Consider the following 21,309-nt stretch of genomic DNA (forward strand, 5'->3'; position numbering starts at 1 on the left):
GTTGAAAATGACTTTGGCAGAATACAAAGAGAGGAAAAGCATGGCCATCTTTTAGAGATTCTGATGAATTCCAACTTAGAGGTTTCTACTTTTCTTTCTTTTTTTTTTTTCACTTTAAGAATGCTGGAGCAACAGTGGAGCTCCCAGGCATCATCCACACGTCTTAGATCTGATTGGATTTATGAGGACAAGAGATCATGGCCATAAATGCATGAAGGAAACAAGCCTTTCAAACTGGCCTGCTTAGCAGTGTATTATTTCTCCCAAGCTCAAATTGTACAAGTTGGGTTTCTTTCATTTTACTACCTGTATTCTTTATGCAGCAGGAGCAGTACAGTGTTTATTGCTTGCAATTAAATTGCTTATTGCAGGAGAAATGACATTCTTTGATAAAGAATACATACATTCTGTGGTACCATACATTAATAGTTCACTGTAGGGTTTTTTTTGTTTGTTTGTTTGTTTTGTTTTTTGGTGGGGAAGGGAGAGTATGTGTAAGTGGGGGTTTGGAATGGGGTTGGGGGAGCAGAGGAGAGAGAAAGAATCTTAAGCAGGCTCTACATCCAGAGCTAGACTTGGGGCTTGAACTCATAACCCTGAGATTATGACCAGAGCTGAAATCATGAGTTGGATGCTTAACCATTTGAACCACTCAGGCACCCCAGTTCACTGTATTTTTAGACATAGGATTAAATGATCATACTACACTTCTTTTAATTGAAGTATAATTAATATACAATATTCTGTTTCATGTGTACAGCATAGTGGTTCCACATTTGTGTGCATTGCAAATTGATCATCATAATAAGTCCAGTTACCATCTGTCACCATGCAAAGTTAATACAATATTATTGGCTATATTCCCTGTGCTGTACATTACTTATCCATGACTTATTTATTTTATAACTGAAAGTTTGTGCCTCTTGATGCCTTTTATCCATTTCATTTCCCTCAAACCCATTCCCCTCTGGCAATTACCACACTGCTCTGTGTCTATGAGTCTGAGTTTTCTTTTGCTGTTTTTTGGATTCTACTTATAAGTGAAATCATGTGGTATTTGTCTTTCTCTGTCTTACTTCACTTAGCATAATACCCTCTAGGTCCATCCATGTTGTTGCAAATGGAAAAAATCATTTTTATGGCTACATAGTATTACATTATATAGAACTAGGTATAGATCTAGATATTTTCACATCTTCTTTATCTGTTCATCCATGGATGGACTCTTAGATTGTTTCCTATCTTGGCTGTTGTAAATAGTGCTGCAGTAAACATAGAGGTACATGTATGTTTTCAAATTAGTGTTTTCATTTTCTTTGGGTAAATATTCAGGAGTGGAATTCCTCGATCATATATGGTTTTTGAGGAAGCTCCATACTGTTTTCTATAGTGGTTGTACCAATATACAGTGTATAGGGGTTCCCTTTTCTGTGCATCCTCTCCAACCCTTGTTAGTTCTTGTCTTTCTGATAATAGACATTCTGACGGGTGTGAAGTGGTGCAGCATTGTGGTTTTGATTTACTTTCTTCTAATGATTATTGACGTTGAGCATATTTTTATATATCTGTTGTCCATTTCTATGTCTTCTCTGGAAAAATATTTATTTAGGTTATCTGTCTATTTTATAATTGGATTGGGGTTTTTTGTTACTGAGTTGTATGATTTCTTTATATATTTTGGATATAAACCCCTATCAGCTATATGATTTGCAAATGGTTTTTTCCCGTTAATGAGGTTGACTTTCATTTATTGTTGGCTTCCTTGACTGAGCAGAAGCTTTTCAGTTTTGATTAAGGCCCCTCTTGTTTATTTTTGCTTTTGTTGCCCTTGCCTTTGCAGTCAGATGAGCATTGCTAAGACCTATATCAAGGAGCTTACCGCCTGTTTTCTTCTAGGAGTTTTATGGTTTCACATCTTACATTCAAGTCTGTTAACCATATTGAGTTAATTTTTGTATATGATATAGGAAAGTGGTCCAGTTTCATTCTTTTGAATATAGCTGTCCAATTTTCTCAACATCACTTGTATATTCTTGCCCCCTTTGTCATAAATTAATTGACCATATATGTATAGATTTATTTCTAGGCTCTATTCCATTACATTGGTTTATAGGTTTTTTTTTTTTTTAATGTGTACTAGCATACTGTTTTGAGTACTCTATCTTTGTACTGTAGTTTGAAATCAGGGAACATGATACTTCTGACTTTGTTCTTCCTTCTCAAGATTTCTTTGCCTCTTTGGAGTCTTTTGTGGCTACAAATATATTTTATACTTATTTGTTCTAGATCTGTGAAAAATAAAACTGGAATTTTGATAGAGATTACATTTAATGTGTAGATTTTTGTATAATATGGACATATTAGCAATATTTATCCTTCTAACCCATGAACATGGAATATCTTTCCATTTTTTTGTGTCATCTCTAATTTCTTTGATCAGTATCATATATTTTTCAGTGTACAGTTCCCTGGTTAAATTTATTCCTAGATATTTTATTTTTTATGATGCAGTTATAAATGAGATTGTTTTCTTGGTTTCTCTTTCTGATAGCTTTTTGTTAGTGTATAGAAATGCAGTGGATTTTTGTATATTAATTTTGTGTCCTGCTACTTTACTGAAGTTATTAGATCCAACAGGTTTTTTTCATGGAATTTTTAGAGTTTTCTATGTAAAGGATCATATCATCTGCAAATAGTGACAGTTTTACTTCTTCCTTTCCAATTTGTATGCCTTTTATTTTTTTCTCTTGTCTAATTTCTCTGGATAGGATTTCCAATACTGTGTTGAGTAAAAGTGGCAAAAGTGATCATCCTTGTCTTATTCCTGTTCCTGTGAATTTGTCATATATCACCTTATTATATTGAGGTACATTGCTCTGTATCTACTTGTTGAAAGCTTTATTATAAGCAAATGTTGAATTTTATTATATGCTTTTTCTTCATCTACTGAGATGATCATATGATTTTTATCCTTCATTTTGTTGATGTGGTGTATCACATTGATGGATTTGCAGATGTTAAACTATCCTTGAATCCCTGGAATGAATCTTACTTGATCATGGTGTATGGTCTTTTAAAAATATTATTGAATTTGATTTGCTAATATTTTGTTGAAGATTTTTGCATCTTTATTTATCATAGACCTGTAATTTTCTTTTTTTTTCTGGTGTCCTTCTCTAGCTTTGGTATCAGGGTAATGCTAGCCTCATAAAATGAGTTTTTTTTTCAATTTTTGGGAAGATTTTGAGAAGGATAGATATTAAATGTTAGAATGTTTGGTAGAATTCACCAGTGAAGCCATTTGGTCCTGGACTTTTGTTTGTTGGGAGGTTTTTGATTACTGACTCAATCTTCATACTAGTATTGGTCTATTCAGATTTTCTATTTCTTCATGAATAGTCTTAGAAGATTGTATGTTTCTAGGAATTTATTTTTTCTAGGTTGTATAATTTGTTGGTATATAATTGTTTATCAGTATCTCTTACGTTCTTTTGTATTTCTGTGTTGTCAGTTGTAATTTCTCTTTCATTTCTAATTTGGTGATTTGGGCCCTCTCCCTTCTTTTTTTCTTTGGTTTTCTAGCTAATGTTTTGTCAATTTTGTTTATCTTTTCAAAGAACCAGTTCTTAATTTCAATGATATTTTCCTCTTTTTTTTAAGTCTTTATTTATGTTCAGGTCTTTATTATTTCCTTCCTTCTACTAACTTTGGGTTTCATTTGTTCTTTTTTATTTCCTTTGGGAGCAGAGTTCAATTGTTTAGTTTATATTTTTCTTGTTTATTGAGGTAAGCCTATTTTGCTATGAACTTCCTTCTTATAACTGTGTTTTCTGTATCTCATAGATTATGGCACTTCATATTTGTTTTTATTTATCTCTAGGTATTTTTAATTTGTCCTTTGATTTCTCTGTTGATTCTTGGTTGTTTAGTAGCATGTGTTTAATTTCCCTATTAAAAATTTTTAGGTTTTCTTCTTATAATTGATTTCTAGTTTGATCCCCTTGTAGGTAGAAAAGATCCTTGATATGATTTCAGCCTTCTCAAATTTATTCAGGTTGGTTTTGTGGCCTAACATATCATCTGTCCTGGAGAATGTTCCATATATATTTGAAAAGAATATGTATTCTGCAGCCTTTGAGTGAAATGTTCTGTTAGGTATCTTTTAAGTCTTACTGGTCTAAGGTGTTGGTTAAGGCCAATTTCTATAGGTTTTCTGTATGGATGATCTATCTGTTTATGTAAGTGGAGTGTTAAAGTCTTCTACTTGGGGCACTTGGGTGGCTTGGTGGTTGAGTGCCTGCCTTTGGCTCAGGTTGTGATCCCGGGGTCCTGGGATTGAGTCCCACAATGGGTTCCCCATAGGGAGCCTGCTTCTCCCTCTGCCCATCTCTCTGTCTCTCTCTCTCTGTTTCTCATGAATAAATAAATAAAATCTTAAAAAAAATAAAATCCCCTATTTATTAGGGTATTGCTATCAATTTCTCCCTTTAGGTCTGTTATTATTCATTTTTTACATTTTGGTACTCCTATATTGGGTGCATTTATATTTATAATGGTATATCAGCTTTCTAGATTAACCCCTTTATCATAAGGAAATGCCCTTCTTCATCTTTTATTGATTTTTTTAATAGGATTTTGTTTTGGTCTAATATAACACCAGCTTTCTTTTCATGTCTATTTGCATAGAATATTTTTTCCATCCCTTCACCTTCATCCCATCATCAACTTCATTCTGTGAATATCCTTACTTCTGAAATGAGTCTCTTGTAGGCAGCATAAAGATGAGTCTTGCTTTTTTTAATCCATTCAGCAATTCTCTGTGTTTTGATTAGAGAATTTAGTCCATGTACACTTAAAGTAATTATTGATAGGTATGTGGTTATTGCCATTTTTTTAATTGATTTTTTTTTGTCTTTTTTTCATTTCTCTGGTCCTTTTGCTTTCTTTCTCTCTTTCTTTATGGTTTGGTGACTTCCTTTACTATTATATTTAGATTCCTTTTTCATTTTCTTTAGTGTATTCCCTATAAGTTTTTGCTTGTCGTTACTGTGAGGTTCACCTATATTATCTTAAGTTTATTGTCCTATGTATACATATCCTATGTATATATAACTGTCTATGCTAAGTTGACAGCAACTTAAATTTGAACATACTCCAAATCCTTACATTTTTATCCAACCCCCAGCACATTTTGTGTTTTTACATCTTTTTATTTTATATATCCATTTACTAATTGTAATTTTTGTTAATTTTGCTACTTTTGTAGTTTTGATCTTCATACTAGCTTTATAAATGATTACTACTTTATTATATCTATTCTATATTTACTTTTTCCAGTGATATTTTTATTTTCATATGTTCTCTGGTTATTAATGAGTACCATTTCTTTTCAGCTTAATGAAGTCCCTTGAAGATTTTTTGTAAGGCCAGTTTAGTGGTGATTAACTCCTTTAGCTTTTGCTTATCTTGAAAACTTTTTATTTCTCTTTTAACTTAAGTGATAACCTCGCTGGGAAGAGTATTCTTGGAAGTTTTTCTTTTCAGTGTTTTGAATACTTCCTACCCTTCTCTTCTGGCCCACAAACTTTTTGCTGAAAAATTTGCTGGTAGCTTTATGGGGTTTCCCTTGTAACATAGCAAGTTGTTTTTCTCTTCCTGCTCTTAAGATTCTCTCTTTAACTATTGACATTTTAATTATGTATCTTGGTATGCATCTCTCTGAGTTCATCTTATTTGGAACTCTCTGCGCTTCTGGGACTGAGAGTCTTTTCACTTCCCAAGATTATGGAAATTTTCAGCCATTATTTATTCAAAAAAACTTGTTTGCTTCTTTCTCTCTTGCTCTTCTTCTGGGACTCCTATAGTGCAGATATTATTTCACTACATGTCCCATAGGCCTCCCAAAGGTATTGCCTCTTTCTAAAATATATTTTCTTGTGGGGCTTTATCTTTCTGAGTTTTATTGCTTTGTCTTCCAGTTTTCTGATCCATTATTTTACTTTATCTAGTTTGCTGTTAAAACCTTCAAGTGTAATTTTTCAGTTCAAATACTATATTTTTCAGTTCTGTGACTTCTGTTTGGTACTTTCTTATACTTTCTATCTCTTTGTTGAAACTCTTAACTAAGCTCATCTGTTCTCCTGAGCTTGTGACTGTTACTTTGAATTGTATATCAGGTTGATTACTTATCTCCATTTTATTAATGCCTTTTTGGAAGTTTTGCCTTGATCTTTTGTTTGAAACATACTTCTTTATCTCCTCATTTTGCCTCATTCTCTGTGTTTAATTTTATGTATTAGGTAATGTAACTATTTCTCCCAGTTTTAAAGGAGTGGCCTTGTGTAGGAGATGACTTATGAGGCCTAGAAGTACAACACCTCTACCCACCAGGTGCTCAGGTGCTTAGGAGGTCTGTGGGCTACCCTTGCTTATGTGCTAGTTGTGCCTCAGGGAGCATATGGAGCACTCATCCAGCTGGTTATGGTGCAGCTACAGCACAGGGTATGGGATAGGAGGGATGAGGCTAGGTGCTAACCCTGCTCCCTCTGGCACTCTGGCATGGGAATGGAGGAGCTTGCTTGACCCATTTTGGTGTGGCTACAGGATGGGTGTGGGTCATGGAGGTTAGAAGGAGATTGCCAAAATGGTGCCCAATCCCACTAGCATTAGCAGAGTAGAGCGAGATCACAGAATGGTGCTTACCAGTGCTTTTGTCCTGGAGAGCATCCCATCAGGTTCCTGCCTCCCCCACAGTCACTTTAAGATTAGTAAGTGTGTCTCATTCACATATGGTGTAGACACTTTTCAAACTGCTGCTTTTGCATTGGACCCCAGGATGGGTAGGTGATTCTGCAAACCAGGCCTCTAAAAGTAGGTTCTCTATTCCCTATAGATCTGTGGTTCTCCTCATTCATTTTCAAAGCCAAACATTTGAAGGAGCTCTTCCCTCCAGTGCAGGACCCAAGCATTGGGGTGCATGATATGGAGGCTAAACCACTTTTCCTCAGAAGGAAAAGTTCTGTACTTTTGAGATCCCTGTAACTGTGGGTTGTCATGCCTATGGTGAGATTTTTGGCAAGAGCACTTCTCTGCCTCTGCCCTTTTATCCTTGTTATGGAGGCACTATACATTTAGCTTTCAGGACTTTTTCAGAGGATATTATTCCATATGTATCTGCGGATTTGTTGTATCTGTAGGAGGGTATAAGTTCAGGATCTTCCTACAAGGCTATCTTGAATTGCTTCCTATATAAGCTCTAAATATAGTGCTGTGTAGTACACATTGGGTGCACAATAAATGTTATCATTATTATGTTGATGGTTAGAAAGAAGACAGCTATGGTTATTTGCTATATTGTTACCTGAGGGGGAAAAGAGGGGCAAGAAATGAAAGAAAAAGGAAAAGAGTCTAGGTGAAATGCTTTTCTTGAAGATTTGGCTTCCCTCTTAGTTTTAATGTTATATCTGTAGGTGACTAATTATATTACTAATTTATATTTTTGTGTGATGAAATTATATTTTTATTTTCACAGTTGGGAATGCCTGAGGAATTCTTTTAACTCTGGGAAGAAATGATTTGGTGAAATTTATTTCTTCAAGACTTTTTGGAAGATTTTTATGTAGAAGACCAAATTAAGTATTTCTTTCATCTTCCCATTTTTAACCTTTTACTTAGAAACTAGATAGGCTCTTATCTTTTCCCAGCTCTCCTTTATATTGGGCTAAATACTCTGAAAGTATTATACGTAGAAGATAAATTTCAGGGAAACTTCTCCATCATTTGAAAATTGTTCCATCAACACTACCTATTACTTCTGTTCACAATGGCAAAATTGTAGTTAAGTACCCATACTGTAGTGTAAAATGCCTTACTATACCTCAGGTGATGCAAGTGGCATTAGGGTAGCCTCTAGTTTATTGTTAAGGCATTTTCAACACTGTCCATTTAAGCAATGTATTCTATTGTATGGTGGGATTTAAATTCTTTTTTATTTTTTGCTTTTTAAGGATTGGGATTTTAGTTTGACTTATATATGATATTTTTATTCCTATGTCCTATACTATGTTTCGAAACATGGTGAAAGTCTCAAAAAAACAAATTCAGTGTTTATAAAATGAACCAAATTAAGAACAGATCAAAGAATTTAAAAATAGGTGTACCAGGGAGTAACTTTGTACTGATGGTTTTCTACCATGTATATATTTTGTGAATAATAATTTTCTTTCCCTAAGACATCCTTTATTCTTTGTACCAACTCATGCTTTCATTTACATTAGTAGGTTAAAATAAACTGCATGATGAATGTCTTAGCATTGAACCTCTACACTGCTTTTTTTTTTAATTTAAAAATTTTTTTTAATTTTTATTTATTTATGATAGTCACAGAGAGAGAGAGAGAGGCAGAGACACAGGCAGAGGGAGAAGCAGGCTCCATGCACCGGGAGCCTGATGTGGGATTCGATCCCGGGTCTCCAGGATCGTGCCCTGGGCCAAAGACAGGCGCTAAACCGCTGCGCCACCCAGGGATCCCTCTACACTGCTTTATAATTATTTGCTATGGTATTTTTTCTTTACTAGTTGTGATTCCTTGAGAGAGGGGAAATCATGTATTTTTCATTACTCTCACTGTTGTCCCAGCTGACACTAGCCTAATTCATGACATGTAATAAGCATTCAAAAAATGTGTGAATAGAAGTAAATTAATGAATAATTAGTAAATACTTATAGAGTAACTATTGTGTTCTAGGTACTTTGCTAAATTATAGGGATCAAAATATTATATTTTAAGGTGTTCAGAGTCTGTCTAGTCAAATCCAGACTATGGTTCATGGCCAATAGTCAGTGGTGTTTATGGAAGGGTGAGAGGCAAGATGGAAGAAGGAGAAGATGAGAGGGAAACAGCATTCGATGTCCTTGAATCTCTTCAAGAAGACCAGTCTAGTTCTTATTTGAAACCTCTGTGAACTTGGGCACCTGGGTGGCTCAGTGGTTGAGCATCTGCCTTTGACCCAGGTCATGATCCCGGGGTCCTGGGATAGAGTCCCACATTGGGCCCCCTGCGGGGAGCCTGCTTCTCCTGCTGCCTGTGTCTCTACCTCTCTCTGTGTGTCTCTCATGAATAGTAAATAAAATCTTTAAAAACAGAAAAGAAACCTCTGTGAACTTGAAAAGCTAACTTTGTGGATGAGTGAAATATCATTATTCCTAAATCTATCCCAGCCTACACTAAACTATCTAAGTAGAGGTTATGCTAAAAAATAAAAGGTGAATCGATGTAGAGCTTCTGCTCCACTTCCTAAAGGAAGCAAATTATTCTTTTTAATCTGTTAAATTGCTTGTATAAAAACAGATGGTATTGGTGTCAGATCATTCTTTAAAGCAGGTCTTGCAGGGTCTTTACTTGAAAATGTTTTGTCAATATGTAGTTTGAATTACTGTGTAAATTTGAAAGAGGTAAGCCTCATATCTGAAAAAAACATCCTACGTTCATGCTTTGTACTGATGCAGCCTGCCTGATTCGATCCACATTAGGGCTCTTCTTTGCTGTAAGTTGAAATCATTTGTGCTCTCTCCATCTGAAGTTATAAGCAGACCTGTGGTTTATGTGGAATCAGAAGTTCTGAACTCTTATTTTAGATTCAAATCATCTAGTTCTTCAAGTACTTGACATTTTTATACGCAAGGTCATGGACAAAGTAGCTTGGATTGTTCAATTCAAGCAATCACAACTTGAAACACCTCATGCATCAGTTTTTGCTGTGATGAGCATCATGAATGAGAACTATCACCAGCAGTCTAAACTGCTTCTTCAAAATATGAAAGACGAGATTATATAGCACACACTGGGATAGAACTTGTCTAATTAAAATAGATGGAAAGTGCTATCATAATGCACCAGTAGGTAATGGTAACATTTCACCTTGGTCATGTAGTTTTTAAATGGACATTTAATGCGCAGATATTTCTCCAAAAAAGATATCCAGATCAACAGACACATGAAGACCTGCTCATCATCACCTATTATCAAGGAGATGCAAAACAAAACTAAAATGAGATATCATCTCACACCTATCAGAATGGCTAAAATCAACAACATAAGAAATGAGGTATAGATGTGAATGTGGAAAAAAAGGAATACTCACTCACTGTTGGTGGGTAAGCAAACTGGTGCAGCCCTGTGGAAACCAGTATGGAGGTTCCTCAAGAAGTTAAAAACAGAACTACCTTATGATCCAGCACTCAAACTACTGAGTATTTACCCAAAGAATATGAGAGCACTAATTCAAAAGGATACATGCATCCCTGTGTTTATAGCAGCATTATTTACAACAGCCCAAGTGTCCATCAATTTGATTGATGAATGGATAAAGAAGATGTGATATATACATAGATGTGAAATATATTTACACATACATGTACACACACACATACATACACACAGTGGAACATTAGCCATAAAAAAGAATGAATTCTTGCCATTTACAATAGCATGGATGGAGCTAAAGAATATTAATGCTAAGTGAAAAAAAGTCTGAGAAAGACAAATACCATATGATTTCAGTCGTATATGGATTTTAAGAAACAAAACAAAGGCAAAAAAAACAAAAAGAGGGAGAGAGATAGAGAGAAAATCAGAAACAGACTCTTAATTAATAGAGAACAAACTGATGGTTACCAGAGGAGAGGTGGTTGGAGAATGGATGAAATAGGTGATGGAATTAAGGCATGCACTTGTCATGATGAGCCCAGCGTGATGTATGGAAGTGTTGAATCACTGTATTGAACACCTGAAGCTAGTATGACACAGTATGTTAGCTAACTGGAATTAAAATTTAAAAAAATAAATGGTCATTTAGCGACTTAGACACTGCAGTCACATTATCCTGTCTTTGCCTACTAGCATCCTAAATGATAGTAATTTTACAGATGTCTGTCTACAATTAGTTAAAATCTACATGTATAATGTGGCCTTTTTCCTATAGAAATAGTTTTCAACACCTACTGATGTGCTCCCAGGAGCTTTATTTATTTATTTGAGAGAGAGAATGAGCAGGAGAGAGGCAAAGGAAGAAGCAGACTCCCCACTGAGCTCGATCCCAGGACCCTGAGATCATGACCCGAACGAAGGCAGACGCTTAGCCAACTGAACCACCCAGCTGCCCCTTTGCTCAGCTTTCTAAAGCAAACAAATTTCCTCTGAATCAGTCAAGGGATGGAAATTTTCCCTACATGCCCTTGCTAGGCACTTGGAAATAGATTTGCACTCCTAGCCAGAAGTTTATATGTTAATCATATCTGATGGTACTTAAAAACAAAAATAAAAACAAAAATAGACAAACAAAATATTGTGGAAAATACCAGAGAAGAGCAATAGACATTTAAAGATTCAGGGAAGGATCAAGAACACACACATGTATGGGTCTTTTTTGTGACATTTAAAAATTATTTCTAATGAAAAGGTTGGATTCTTAGCACCACTACTTGGGCTATAAGCAGTGCAACTTGGGCAAATTCTTTGACTTTATTTTTCCTTATCTATAAAGGTAGGGTAATGATACATAATAGGGTTGTTTTGAAGCTTAAACAAAATTATGTGTGTATATGAATTTGAAACAGGACTGAAGCAAATCAACAAAGAACAATGAAGTAAGTCTACAGATCTAGGAAAGAAAGAAGAGTGACAGAAGTAGACTTGTGGTTTATGAAAAGCGATGTGTCTGTTGATGTTTGAACTGTTCTTTAAAGGCAAGCTTATGGGGATCCCCTGGTGGCTTAGCCCTTTAGCGCCTGCCTTAGGCCCAGGGCGTGATCCTGGGGTCCTGGGATCAAGTCCCACATCGGGCTCCCTGCATGGAGCCTGCTTCTCCCTCTGCCTGTGTCTCTGCCTCTCTCTCCCCCTGTGTTTCTCATGAATGAATAAAAAACAAAACAAAACAAAACAAAAACAAAAACAAACAAACTTTAAAAAAATAAAGGCAAGCTTATTTTACTTGAGATACAGGAGGACAAAATCAAGGAGAAACAGCCTAGTGGCTCTTCAGGCTGCTCTGGCCATTACTCCTGGCAGGGCTTCAATTTCAATGTAATGTGACAGTGACAGTCATTTGGAAAACATGAAGGAATAAATGAGACAATGGAAAGATAAAAAAAAAAAAACTAAATTCAAGACATTCTTTAAAAGATCAGGTTTGCAGAAAACATCCTTTCAATCTTTGTCCTGTCTGCTTTCAAGTGGGAGTAATTGATCCTTTATCCAGGAGACATCTGTTCTCTGTGGAAGCTAATGAGGACATTAGAGTAGAAAAATGATGGACCAAGGTAAGGATTTAGCCAGCTTTCCAGATCCTGTGGCAGCATCTTGTGTGAAGGCAGACCTGTGTTCTAGTTAAAAATCGTGTTTAAGCAGGTTGATTTTTAAGCCGAGGGTTCTCGGCTTTGCGTTGGCTGCTAGGAAGCCCGGCACCCACCTCTGCCCCATTTTTGCAAGTGCATTTTGGGTGTGCATTTTTGTATATCCCTTGGTTCAAGGTTTTTCCATGTTCCTTTCCCCTTTATCCTAACTTGCTCATCTGGTTTGTATGTATCTCAAAACCACCTCACATTTATTTTATGATGATAAATAAAATGAATAAAAATGTTCAATTCCTTCTTGTCTGAGATGCCCTCCCACAACCTGTTATTTCACCTGTCTGTGGTTTCCTCTCTTTTCCTTTAGAGACAATTTTAAAAGATTTTTCTATAACTTCTGTTTGTGTTTATGTCTCACTCCTAAATTCATGACTGTCTGGCTTTAGCCTCCCCCCCCCCCCTTTTTTTTTTAAGATTTTATTTGTTTATTCATGAGAGACACAGAGAGAGAGAGAGAGAGAGAGGCAGAGACATAGGCAGATGGACAAGGAGGCTCCCCACAAGGAGCCCGATGTGGGACTTGATCCAGCATCCTGGGATCATGCCCTGGGCCAGAGGCAGATGCTCAACCACTAGAGCCACCCAGGTGTTCCCCCCCCCACCGCCCGCCTTTTAAAAACGGATTAACATGATAGTCAAGAATGACCTCCATCAGTAGATACTTCTTATGGTTTCTCTTGGCCTCTGTCATAATTGTGAGATCACTCTTTTCATTGTTATCAAATTATTATTTTTTTTTAAAGTAGGCTCCATACCCAGCATGGAGTCCAACCATGGGGCTTGATCTCTCGATCCTGAGATCAAGACCTGAGCTGAGATCAAGAGTCGGACACTTAAGTGACTGAGCCACCCAGGGTCCCCAAGGATTCTATGTTTTTATAATTTATTTGATTATTCTTGTTTCCTGTTTCTCTTGTCTGATTCTCCTGAATTTATTTCTTGTCTTTTTAAAGCACTTCTTTTAAAGAAAAATTATTTATTTATTTATTTGAGAGAGAAGCAAGCACATGAGTGCGGGAGAGAGGTACAGACGAAGAGATCCACACAGACTCCACTGAGCACAGAGCCCCACTCGGGGGCCCAATCTCATGACCCTGAGATCATGACTTGAGCAAAAATCAAGGGTCAGAAGCTTAACCTACTGAGCCACCTAGGCACCCCTTAAGCAGTTCTAAAAATCTTTCCAAAGTAGGCCTTTGTGTGGCAAACGTATAAACCGAGGGTATATTTATTTCACCATCACATGTATATAATAATTTGTTGGACATAAAATTGTAGGTTTGAAGATTTTTTTCTTCAGCATTTAAAAATATTACCTAATTATATTTTGGCATCCAATTTTTCTATTGAGAGAGATGTTTTCATTCAAATTTTTACCCCTTTGGAGACGATAAGCTGTTTCTGCAAGGTTCTTTGTTTTCTCTTGCCTTACAGTTCACTCTCCCGCCAGTCTTCTTGGCTTCTGGTCTCCTGGTCTGGAAGCTTGCAAGGGAGAAGGGGTGGAGGAGAAAATGTTCCAGGGGTTGGTCAGCTGCGCTGGTATATTCCAGCACCCCCCCACACACACCCTTGGCCCTTGGGCTGCTGTTACCTTACCACAGGAGAAGGCTACTGCTGCTGGCTCTGTCATCAGAAAGGTGATGGAGATTAGAGCAGAATTTAAAAACTCCCCCTCAATAAAGGGAAAGGAGAAAAAATGAGTGAAAATATCAGTGAGGGTGATAAAACATGAGAGACTCCTAACTCTGGGAAATGAACAAGGGGTAGTAGAAGGGGAAGTGGTTGGGGGGTGGGGGTGACTGGGTATCGGACACTGAGGGGGGCACTTGGCGGGATAACACTGGGTATTATGCTATATGTTGGCAGACTGAGCTCCAATAAAAAAAAAATTTAAATAAATAAATAAATAAAAGCTCCCCCTCAGGGATGCCTAGGTGGCTCCGTGGGTTGGGCGTCTGCCTTTAGCTCAGGCCCTGATCTCAGGGTCCTGGGATCGAGCCCAGCATCGGGCTCCCTGCTCAGAGGACAGTCTGCTTCTGTCTCTCCCTCTGCCTGCCACTCCTCCTACTCTCTTTCTCTCAAATAAATAAATAAAATCTAGAAAATAAAATAAACCCCTTCAGTCTGTTCTCCCACTGCACCAGGCTGTACTTGACCTTGCTGATTCATGGCAGACTTTGGCTAAGCCAGGATCTTCTCAGTTTTTGTGTTGCTGCTTCTTTCTGTCTGTGCATCCGCTTGCTTCTCTAGTTTCTCCAGTGTTGATCCTGGGAAGGAAGGCAGCAACCAGGTTTGGTTCGCCATCTTGACAGGCCCCCGAGACCCCTCTCAGCGGTGCTTGACACGGTTGACTCATGCCTTTTTCCTCAAACACAATTGCCTTACCTTCCTGACAGTGCATTTAGGGGATACTTTCTTCTCCAAGAGTCCTTCTCTTCTGCCCACGTCTCTTTTTGGAATCCTGCTTTCTTGTCACCCTCCCCAGTCCTCAGAGATGATCTCCTTTCCTTTAAAGACCTCAGGTGAGGGGATCCCTGGGTGACTCAGCGTTTAAGCATCTGCCTTTGGCCCAGGCATGATACTGGAGTCCCAGGATCGAGTCCCGCGTCGGGCTCCCTGCATGGAGCCTGCTTCTCCCTCTGCCTGGGTCTCTGCCTCTCTCTCTCTCTCTCTCTCTCTCTCATGAGTGAATAAATAAAAGCTTAAAAAAAAAAAAAAGACCTCAGGTGAGAGCACAAGCAGGACTCAAGGGGCAGAGGGAGAGGGAGAAGCAGACTGAGCAGGGAGCCCGATGTGGGGCTTGATCCCAAGACCAGGAGATCATGACCCAAGCCCAAGGCAGATGCTAACCCCTGAGCCACCCAGGTGCCCCGCCCCCCTTTCTCTACTCTATGTTAATCTTTAAGCCAGGCCACAGTCATTACTTACCCAAAATGGAAATGATCCTCTTAACTGTCCCAGCTTTGCCCTCCGTCTCCCTGTATCCATTCAGTTCTGTTAAAGTGAAACCTTTATTTTTTTAAAATTTGTATTTATTTATTTTTTTAAGTGGGCTCCATGTGCAGTGTGGGGCTTGAACTCACAACTCTGAGATCAAGAGTCAGATGCTCCACCAACTGAGCCAGCCCGGGGCCCCTGAAGCAACACTTAATTCAGTGGTTCTGAAACTTTTTGTCTCAGGCAACTTTGGCATTCTTAAAATTTGTAGAGGGCCCCAAAGAGCTTCACGTATGTGGTCTACATAGATACGCAGACGTAAACATAGATGCAGCTATAGATCCAGACATTATAGATATAGATAGAGACATTTACTTCATTAGAAATTAAAACAGAAAATTTAACACCAGCATCTATTCTGAGAGCCATCAGACCAGTGGCATCATCACTCCAGGAGTAGCCCCTGGAAAGCTCTACTGTACACTCTTCAGAGCATGAGAGTGAGAAAGGTAAATGGTATCTTACTATTATTCTTTTTAAGATTTTATTTATTTATTTAAGATGGGGGGTGGTGGGGGACAGTGAGCGCACAGCAGGGAGGAGGGCCAGAGGGAGAGGGAAAAGCAGACCCCCCTTAGCAGGGAGCCCGATGAGGGGCTTGACCCCAGGACTCTGAGATCACGACCTGAGTCAAAGGCAGAAGCTTAACCCACTGAGCTACCCAGGTGCCCTGATGTCTTACTATTATTATGAAAATGTCGTTGACCTCGCGGACCTCCTGAAAGTCTTGGGAGTCCCCCAGAGCATTCTGTGGGCCACACTTTGGGAACCACTCTTAATTGTTCCATCTTACCCCTTTGCTTCCTAGTTTAAATCACTTTAAGCCTTGCCACTGTCTCTCTGGATGACGTCTGGAAAATCCAGCCAGACATGCAAGACCCTTCAGTCTCTGCTCATCTCTCCAGACTCCCCTCCTGCGATGCCTGCCCTCTGAACTCTGCTTCCTCTGCCCTGAAAGGCTTTTGAGCCTCAAGCACTGACTTGCCTGTTGGTCTCTCTTTTCCTGGCTGTGGCTCCTGCTTTTCTCTTGGCCTGAGATGCCCGTACCCCTCCTCATTCTTTGGCATTCAGCTTTATCTTCAACATGCTTGAGGCCCTCCCTGAAAACCAGGCCCTTCCTCTGCTTTCTTTGAACTTAGACCCATTTCAGCATTTATCCACTTCTTTTGTAACTTGTTCATTTGCACCTTCCTCTCTGGACTGTAAGATCCTTGGGTCTTCCTCGGGAGTGGCTAGCACAGTGCCAGGCACGTAGTAGATGTATTAATAGCATTATTGAATCAGTGGCTAAAAAGTATATGTATAGTGTAGTAGGGGACATTTATAACTGACTTATGTATTTTTCCTTTAATTTCTTCGTAAGCTAGGGTTATGGCTTTCTATTACATATATATTAAAATTCATTCCTTTTGTTTAAAAAAATTCAAATTTGAAAACACTGGTGAGGTGTTAGTTGTGGATGCTACTGGATATATGCTGTGGACCAGCTTATTGGATGGTGCCGGGGGGGCTAGCTGTCCGCCTTCACCCTAGCCACCAGGAAATCCGTGTGGTGGGGTTAGGACATCAAAAGAGGATGTGTGACTCTTTTAAGTATGTGCGACTGCTTTCTAAGGGCCACTAGACCTATGGACTCTTTGCCTGTGGGCTGTCTTTCTGTGCCAGTGATAGATTAATCTAGGGGCAGAGGACCAGAGGAGACACTATGGAAATTGCATGGAAAACCTTTTGAAGATGTGAATTTTTCTGAGAAGGAGACACACGGCTTTTACCTTTGAAAGCTTTTGGGAATTCAGAGAAGTGTAGGAGTTCCTTCACGATTAATTACTTGTTTTCCGTATGTAATGGGCTATACTATTTTCTATGAAAACGAGTGAGCTTAGGTGCAAGTTCAGTCAGGGTCCCAAGTGCATTTTACAATGGCATGTTTGTACTTACAATGACTCTCTGAGAATTTTTTATTGAATATGTGGGATTCTGTACTGTATCTAATAGGAACTGAGGGTGTGAATCTTTCTAAATCAGACAGCTGCTGTGCAAATAGACTGTGCACAGCTACTCTGCAAATGGAAAGTGATTAGAGGTAAATTCAGACCCAAAATTTCAGGTTATGTGAATAAATCACATCCAAGATAGCCTCATGCTCCAAAAGCTATTTTGTAAGATCTTATTTCAGTTGCTGACCAATTCAGTAGACAGTTTTAAAAACACCAATATTTTTCATATAGATACTCATTAATATGATTCATTTTATCAAGTGTTTAATTGACGGTTCCATTTATTGTTTAATAAGTATTTTGTTTGCATCTGGGATACATCTTTCTTGTTAAAGATGTGACTTCCATATTTAATACCAGTGTTAAAGGAAAAGCAAACATTTAAAAGTGAAAATGAAATGAAAAGTGAGATTAAGTGCTTTTCATAATATTCTAATATTCATTTGTTAAAAGGTGACTTTGATATTTTTTCTTCCAGATTAGATTTTTAAAAAAAATTTTTATCACCCCCCCCCCGCCTAAAATACACATACTTGTACTCATTATTGTAAAATATACTCTGTATTTTTGTTTAAGATTTTGTTTTTAAGTAACCTCTCTACCAGCTGTGGGGCTTGAACTCATAACCCCGAGATCAAGAGTTGCACACTCCACGACTCAGCCAGCCAGGCACCCCATATTCTGTATTTTTTAGAGCATAAATGTGTCCCCAGTTAAAGGCCCCTTGCTTGGCTTGTTGAATATCTTTTCTTTTTTTTCCTCTATTTTGAAAGTTCACCTCCAGAAAGTATGTTTCTTGTTGAATTCTTGTTCAACTGTACATTTCTTCCTGCATTCATTTTATGTTTTAGGTAATTATAAAATGACTGAAAAAAAAATGACTGATTATTTATAGACTGGCCTTATAGTCTGTGATTTCATTTAATAAGGTCAAATGCATACCTTATGATTTTTAAACAACAAAAATAAGGTCATTTCCAAGATTCTAGGAGATAAATGGCAAAAATAATACTATTATATTTGATCTAGGAATATAGTTTGATTTGCATTTGAATGTAAGGATATCTGATATTTGGGCAATTTTAGTAGTGGTCATAATAATAAAAATATTTCAAATAATAGCCATTATACATATTTATTATATTCTAGATTTGCACTGGCCAATGTGGTAGCCCCTGGCCACACGTGGCTACTGATCACTTGAAATGTGACCAATGCCACATGTTGAAAGACAGTATTTTGGAGATACAGGGTTAAAAAGAGTACATTATTAAAATTGGTTTCATCTGTTTCTTTTTGCTTTTTTAATGAATCTACTAGAATATTTAATGTTACATATGTGGCTTGTATTATTTATTATATAAAATTATATTGTTATTGTTATGACTATAATAATATAATGTAATATTATTGCACAATATTATTATATAAAGTGATATAAGTGGCCAGCATGGGTGTAGGCACTTTGTATACATTTTAGTTTCATTTAATCCTTGTGACAATTCTATGAGTCATGTATCTTTAATATTCTCATTTTTCATAGAAACTGATAATCAGACAGATTAAATACTTATCCCAAGTGATTCATGGTAAAGCCAATACTCAAACCTAGTTTATGTTCTTAACCAGTAGTCTCCAGCCTTTCTGGTAGCATGCCTGTCAGTTCTTTTTTGCCACCAGGGACAGCAATGTGATTGAATATCCTTCTTTATTTTTTAAAATCTTGGTTTCTTACTTTGCGATAAAGCAGTTTGAAGGTCTCATTCATTTTTAAATGCATGCATTTAATGGATCCGATGGCTGAAATACATACCCTACAAAGATCTGTGCATCGTAGAAGGAAAAGCATCATTGACTGCATATATTAAATCATGATGCTCAATCTTTTTATCCACTCATTAATTATTCAGAGGTTTTTATTGAAATTCAGCTAGTAGATTTCTATTTCGCCTCATGTCATTAAGTTGTTCTTGCAAACTAATTGCATGATGTTGCATTTTTATATTATCAAATGGGTCCTACTAAAACTCTTTGTTTGAAAGATTTTAAACAGGCTTAAAATGATGTGAGATTTTAGAGGCAATTTTTTTGAAGTGGAAACATTTCCATATGTTTATCTTTAAAATTCCGTATGTTTAAACATTTCCATATGCTTATGTTTTAAATCTTTCTTTCTTTTTTGCAAAAAATGACACCTTTACTTTTAAGGACAAATAAAGTATGATTACATTTTTTCAAAATATCTATGACCATAGCATACTACTGTTAACCACTTGTCATCACAGATAAGTTCAGAAAATTTATAGCACTTGTCCTTTCTCAAAAAAGGTGTGACGTCTTTAAGTTCAACAATTTTATTAAGTTCTGTACTTTGTCACAAGATACCAGAGATAAAACAATTTTTACAATTAGCAACAATCTTATTTGAAAGTATTGTAAAGATTCTATAAGATTTTACTTTATTTTTTATTTATTTTTTATCGGAATTCAGTTTGCCAGCCTATAGCATAACACCCAGTGCTCATCTGATCAAGTGCCCCTACTTTAAAATATGATACAAAATGAACTAAATTGATGATACTCTCTCACATTGTACACTTTTATCTTCCTTTCCACTTGACTGCAGTGAATGACCACATGTGGTGCTTTCTGTGTAACTTTACCTTGGAAGTACTTTTAAAAAATCCTTACTTAAAAAGTTACTTAGGGGCGCCTGGGTGGCCAAGTCAGTTAAGCATCTGCCTTTGGCTTGGGTCATGATCTTGGGGTCCTGGAATCAAGCCCCGAGTTGAACTCCCTTTTCATCTGGAAGTCTGCTTATCTTTCTCCCCTTGCCCTTCCCCCCACTACTCATGCTCTGTCTCTCCCAAATAAATAAATAAAACCTTTTTTATAAAAGTTAACTTTACTACTTGTTACACTTCACAGATTTTCCGTAAAACATTGTTCTCGTCAAATAATTCATGTACTGTGAGCATATAAATTTTCTGATATATCTTTTATTTAGAGGTTTACAAAAATAATTCTTTATGATTTTGTTATTGAGGTGTATTTTGTGTATGGGATATTAGAAAATATTTTATTTTATTTTATTTTTATTTATTTATTTTTTTTTTAGAGAGAGTGTATGCACAAGTGGTGGGGAAGGGGCAGAGAGAGAGGGAGAGAGAGAATCCTAAGCAGACTCCATGTTCAGTGCAGAGCCCTATGTGGGGCTTGATCCCATGACTATGGTATCATGACTTGAGTGGAAATCAAGAGTCTGACCAACTGAGCTACCCAGGTGCCCCAAAAATATTTTGAACTAAATGACAACAGAATACAATGTATCAAAATTTGGAGATACAATATCTAAGAGAAATTTGTAGCTTCTAATGCTTATATTAGAAAGGAGTAAATGCTTAAAAATCAGTGATTTAAGTTTCCTTGTTAAGGTAGAAAAAGATGAGCAAACTAACCCAAAAGTAAGTAGAAGAAAGAAAAAAGGAGGCAAGAAATAAATGAAATGGAATGCACACAACAAGAAAATTAACATAGCTAAAAGTTGGGTTTTAAACACATTAACAAAATTATTAATCTCTAGTAAAATCGTTCAAGAAAAAAAGAGAAAATATAAATTACCAATATCAAGGAAAAGGTTTATCACTAGAAATTCTATAAACTAAAAATAATAATGAAGAAATAGTATACACACAAGTCTATGCCAATAAACAACTTAGGTGAAATGGACAATCTCCTGAAAAATACAATTTATCAAAATTGACATAAGATGAAGTAGAAAATATGAATAGGCTTATTTCAATAAACAGTCTTAAATTTATTAACAGAGGTCCCTTTACAAAGTGAACTTCAGGTCTGGTAGTTTCACTGTTGAATTATGTCAAAGAAATAAAGAAAAAAAAATACT

General features: G+C 37.0%; 1 protein-coding gene across 3 annotated transcripts in view; it reads left to right on the forward strand.

The window, feature by feature from the left end:
• Window positions 1-21,309, forward strand: part of LHFPL3 (LHFPL tetraspan subfamily member 3) — a 560,027-nt gene that overhangs the window by 90,831 nt on the left and 447,887 nt on the right. The gene's annotated exons all lie outside the window — the stretch shown is intronic.

Source organism: Canis aureus, chromosome 21 (assembly GCF_053574225.1).
Source record: "Canis aureus isolate CA01 chromosome 21, VMU_Caureus_v.1.0, whole genome shotgun sequence".
NCBI classification, from domain to species: Eukaryota; Metazoa; Chordata; class Mammalia; order Carnivora; family Canidae; genus Canis; species Canis aureus.